The sequence below is a fragment of the Triticum dicoccoides genome, chromosome 6A (assembly GCF_002162155.2).
Source record: "Triticum dicoccoides isolate Atlit2015 ecotype Zavitan chromosome 6A, WEW_v2.0, whole genome shotgun sequence".
NCBI classification, from domain to species: Eukaryota; Viridiplantae; Streptophyta; class Magnoliopsida; order Poales; family Poaceae; genus Triticum; species Triticum dicoccoides.
Genome location: NC_041390.1, coordinates 83,246,417 through 83,252,270, shown reverse-complemented (window position 1 = coordinate 83,252,270; position 5,854 = coordinate 83,246,417). Strand labels below are relative to the sequence as shown.

General features: G+C 41.6%; 1 long non-coding RNA gene across 1 annotated transcript; it reads right to left on the bottom strand.

The window, feature by feature from the left end:
- Positions 1–1,161: 1,161 nt before the first annotated feature.
- Positions 1,162–2,153, bottom strand: LOC119314418. The gene is made up of 2 exons (XR_005152311.1): positions 2,043–2,153; positions 1,162–1,468 (listed from the first exon to the last, which is right to left on the bottom strand). It is a non-coding gene; the product is annotated as an uncharacterized LOC119314418 (long non-coding RNA).
- Between the last annotated feature and the right edge of the window lie 3,701 nt (positions 2,154–5,854).

Sequence of the window (5,854 nt, the reverse complement as noted above, 5' to 3'; positions counted from 1 at the left end):
TTTGACCGAGAAATCTTTAGAAAATGCAAAATTTGTCAAAAACAAAAAAAAAGTTGACACAATGCCTGAAACTGTCGTACAAGGCCATGGAAAAAAATGGGGCCATTTCTAGGATGTCTGAAAACAACATGCTCTCAAACGATGCCTTCTGGCCGAACACCCTCCGTTGAACATGTTGTCCTTTTGGACATTCATGAAATGACCTGAACTTCTGCCAGATAGGCATGCCCATGGTAGGCATCCATGTCAGATTTGAAACAAAAAAATATTTAAAATTATAATTTAAATAGGTACTTAAAATTATTAATTTCTTTTTTCCTTTTTTTCATGCGCGACAGTAAACCGGCCCAATCAGACGGCCTCCTTTGAATAAAGTATTTAATTTGTGGACTTTTTTCAAATTCGTGAACTTGTTTTCAAATCAATGAACTTTTTTATTTTTTGTCAAAATCGTGAACTTTTATTCTAATCGATGAACGTTTTTCAATTTGGCGAATGTTGTTCCTCCTTGGAGCTGGGAGTGTTCGTGTGTTCCAGGGCCAGTCCATCAAAATCGAGGTCCCTGTGTCAAAATCTAAGTTGGCCCTACCTTTTTAGAGAAAAATATCCGACTGGATCAAGTTGTCGTCTATGGCAGGTTGCGTGCATAAAAAGTATTTTGAGGTGTTCTTTTTAATTGCTTTAATATAGATTTTTTTCAAAGTATTTTGATGAAACGCCTCTAAAAAGCGAAGGTTTCTCTTTCCTCACCTGCCTCAAGTGAATGGAGGCGTTTTGGCATTTTAGAAAATATCTCCACAAATGATAGGAATCCTACTGTTGATAATTTTATATACTTATAGAATGCTGAAGTCATAAAGGTTATTTCACTTTCTCTAACCATAAACTACTGTCTAGTTGGTCGCCCCAAGTTTTTTACAAGCTTTATTATTCCAGAGGTCAGTAGATCGAGCCCTTTGAAGTGCGCATAAAACACATAACATTTTCTTGGGCGATCGAGATTGATGGGCCGATGGACCGGTCTTACGCTTCGGCCTAGTTTGTTCTTATAAATTTTATGCTGTTTTTTAACAAAAGAGCAGCGTAGTGGAGCGGCAAAGCATCATGCCCATCATTATAAAGGGGTATACGGTAATCACAGCCGTGTGTTTAGGGGGGGTGTATCGAAGCAGAAGTGTATATATATTGATTATTCTTCATGTGAAGTAATTTCCGATGTACATAGATAGATATTCTCAATGGTGCACCATATCTTTCCAGCACATGGCAATACATGTAATTCATTACTTCTCGCAGCAGCACATGCCGCCATTATCTGGTGAGCAATAGCTTTTATCCTTATTGTAACCTTGGCCTACACAATAAGCCTTGCACAGAACGTTGCCACTAGGTTGGATTGGGGGCGCACAACCTTTTGCGGCTACACACAATTTCATAAAAGTGCTTGTTATACCCAGACCTGTTGTACCTATGAACAATGGAGTGATAACCACGTTAGTGCATTTATATTGCATAGCAATCGATTACCAGGGTGCTTCCTTCCTTCCAGAAAATAGTTATAATTCCAACTTTATCTTAAGTCAGACTTCTTTAAGTTTGACCAAGTCTATAGAGAAAATTTCAACATCTACAACACCAAATTAGTTCCATCATAAAATATGTATCCATAGTATATATTTGATGTCGTAAATATTAGCATATTTCTCTATAAACTTGATCAAAATTGAAAAGATTTAACCTAGGACAAAGCTAGAATTTTGATAAAGTTTTTTTTGATAAAACTAGAATTTTGATGAATTTTGATTGAAGAAAGTAATTCATTTTGCACATGAAAGAGAGAATAAATACACCACGTGGCAAGCGTGGTAAAAGCATTCTATGATGACTTTTTCTGATTTAAATGTATATGGATGCATTTTAGTATGTTTGCTCACTTATTTCAGTCTGTATGTAGTATGCATAAATATATATATATATATATATATATATATATATATATATATATATAATATGTTACATTTGTGAATGAAGGGAGTAGGTACCTGCTGCATGGCAGGAAATGATGGTGGTAGACATGGCGACAAGAGCCATCAAGCACAGAATGCGAGTGTTGTCTCTGGTGCTCGTCATGTTGGGGATCCTTCTCTTCGTAGCGTTGTTGTCCTTCTGTAGCGACGCTGTCACCGGAATAGGGCGTGCTAGTCTTTATATAGAGATCGGAGAATGGATTTAATATCATTTTATTATTTCCTATATTAATGTTTTGGCAAATACTTTATAATAATCAATTTTTGCCTATTATATCTTCATGTATTTATTCTTTCCTTATCAAAATGTTCTAGAAGTAATTTTTACCTATTATATCTTCATGTATTAATCAGTTCCTTGTTAACGCGCGGGCAAATGAGATAGCCTCCTGGATTATGTCTTGCATTTTTTTAGTTACTGGTTAAATTGTCCTCTCCCGCAAAAAAAAGTTAAATTGTCTGTGCGTATGAATGTGGGGCATACTTATTTTAGTGGTTCAAATATCAATCGTGTCTATCATATAATAGGCATTGGTGGAGTTCTTCTTTGAAACAAATAGTAGCAAGTTCTATTCAATAAAACCACCTTAGTGATTGTAAACAACGTAACTCTAAGTCCAGTGACCAAACTGAGTTTTTCGTCCAAGTTGAGTGAACATCCATGTAAGGTAATCAAAACTTCTGTGATGCTTTAGATTTTGATTTTTGTAATCTTAAAGACCTTGGTTTTGAGGGTGATGTTTTCACCTAGAGGAATAACAATTATCGCATTGATGGTTATATCCGTGAGCGCCTTGACAGAGTGGTGGCTACCCCAACGTGGTGTGCGCGTTTTCCCCACTATAAATTCGTTAATGGTTATCCTGAACACTCGGACCATAGACCTATTTCTCTACGGGTTGATGGCAGTAGGCGGATGATGAATAAGGGAGGTGGTACACAGATGAAGCGATTTGAAGCCCGGTGGTTACTTGAGGAGGACTGCGACAACTTGGTTCACCAGTAATGGGAGAGAGCTTCTGGTCCTTCAGTGGCTAGAAGACTTGCAGCCGTTAATAACGCATTACATGTATGGAGTCGGGATGTTTTGGGTGATTTACAAAAACGAGCAAGGATTTTGAAACTGGAACTAGAGGAGATCCGGCGGCTACCTTTGTCACGGAGTATGATTCGGAAGGAGCTAACAGTCAAATACAAGCTTGAGAGACTTGAGGAACAGATTGATGTGGCAAGCCGGCAAAGGGCACATGCTGATTGGTTGTCTAAAGGAGACTGCAACACTAAATATTTCCAGGTGTATGCGTTTGAACAAAGGCGGAAAAATACCATAACCAACCTGGTGAGGGAGGACGGGGTGGTGGTGACTGGGGAGGAGGGCTTGAAGGCCCTCGTTACTAATTATTTTTCTAGCTTATTTACCCTCATGGCAGGTGCTGACACTATGGTAATTCTAAATAACGTAGCACCAAAAATCTCTGCCCAACTGTACGAGTACTTAACGGCGGATTGAAGGATCTACGCCCTATTAGCCTCTGTAATGTTGTGTATAAGCTCGTGTCCAAGGTTTTTGCCAACAGACTGAAGTGCATACTGGGAGATATCATATCACCAAACCAGAGTGCTTTCGTGCCCCTACGACAGGGTGAACTAGGATTTTGGCTTATGAGATGATACACTTTTTGAAGAGAAAGAGAATTGGAGCCACTAGCTATGCGGCACTCAAACTTGATATGAGTAAGGCCTACGACAGGGTGAACTAGGATTTTATGGAGAAGATCATGACACGGTTGGGTTTTGATAGTGCCTTTGTGGGACAAATCAGCAAGTGTATGCGTACTGTACGCTGCAGATTTATGGTAAATGGGTCTTGTACCGAGACAGTTATTCCAGGACAAGGTTTGAAGCAGGGACACCCAATTTCTCCGTACTTATTTCTTATTTGTGTTGAGGGTTTCTCCGCTTTGCTTGACCATGACGAATCCATGGGTTCGATTAGAGGCATCAAAGTAGCATCTGAGGCCCCTACCATCACACACCTGCTTTTCGCTGATGATTCCTTGCTGTTGTTGGAGGCCACCGAGGAGAGTGTGTCCATGGTGAATGAAATTCTTGAAGTATAAGAGAAGGAGTCGGGCCAAATGATTAATCGGGACAAGTCTTCTGTGCTCTTCAGCAAGAACACGTCGCAGCTTAGGAAACAAACCTTACTGCATCTTCTCGGCCTACAGAACGAAGGTCAACAAGGCAAGTATTTGGGGCTGCCTCACTATGTGGGCAAGGCTTGTCAAGCCTGCTTTTGAATACCTCTGAGACAGAATCCGGGACCTACTTCAGGGTTATAAAATCAAGATGCTGTCAAAGAAGGGTAAGGAAATCCTAATAAAAACGGTTGCCCAAGCAATTCCAGCCTATGCCATGGCCTATTTTGATCTGACAAAGTCCTTGGGCAAGAGTATAAGCGACATGATCTGACGTTTTGGTGGGATAACCAAGAGATGAGCATAAACATCACTGGGCTAGCTGGGAGAAGATGACCCATCCGAAGGAACAGGGAGGGCTTGGGTTTAGGGATCTACACGCATTCAATATTGCAATGTTGTCTCGCCAAGTTTGGAGGCTGATCCAGGCACCGGACTCGCTCTATGCTCGTGTTCTATGTGCTAAATACTACCCGGACGGCGACATTTTTGCAGCTACATCGACCCCGGGCATCAGTTATGTTTGGCGGAGCATCCTTCAAGGGGTGTCCGTCGTGAAGGAGGGGATAGTGTGGAGGGTGGGTTCGGGTGAGCATATCCGGATCTGGTAGGACCCCTTGCTCCCTGCTGGTGCTGTTCGGTTTCCAAGGTCTCCCCATTGCAATACCATCCTGACTAAAGTCTCAGAGCTTATCGACCCGTATACACACTCCTGGGATGAGCTGTTGGTTAGACAAATGTTCAATCCAGAAGAGACTGATATAATACTAAAGATTCCAATTTTTGAGCAACATGAGGAGTTCTTGGCTTGGCAATTCGAAAGCAAGGGCTTATTTTTAGTGAGGTCTGCGTACAGAGTTCACCTTGACATGAAGAAACGGATGGCCCCTAGGCAGCAGGGTGAGGGCGCTGCCGGTGATACAGCTTATGGAAAAATGTGGCAGAACCTCTGGAAGATTAGATGTCCCAGGAAAGTGCATCATTTTTTGTGGAGAGTCACTCATAATAGTAACCCTATGCTGAGGAATATTGAATGGATTGGGATTGAACTCGATACTAGCTGTGTCCTTTACCATAGATTACCGGAGGATGGTGGACATCTTTTTTTCAGATGTAAGGAGCTCAAGAAGATTTGGCGTGTGTGTGAGCTGGAGTCGCCCGGTTAAACCGGCTGCAATGTCAGTCACCGAGCGAAATCCTCGCCACCATATTTGCCCTTTCAGAGGACAGGAAGCTGAGAATCATATGCTTTCTATGGCTGTGGTGGACGGAGAGGAATAAAGGAAATCATAAGCAAAAGAGAGCTAGACCTAAGGAGTTCTGCTTCCTTTTGGAGAAGCATGTTGCTGAATGGTGTGTCTTTTATGCAAAAACAAAGAAAGCGCAGATTCTGAGCAAACCTCTGTGGAGTAAACCGATGGCGGATAAGGTTAACATCAATATTGACAGTGCTTTTGATGTTGCTAAACAGACCACGGGTTGGGGCTGTGTGGCTCGAGATCATACAGGTGAGGTGTTGTTTGCTGCTGCTGGAAGGCTTGTGCACATAAGTGAAGCTCTACACCCTGAAGCAACTGCGTTGTTGCATGCCATACACTTAGCTGAGAAGCATGGTATGGGGCGTGTCAT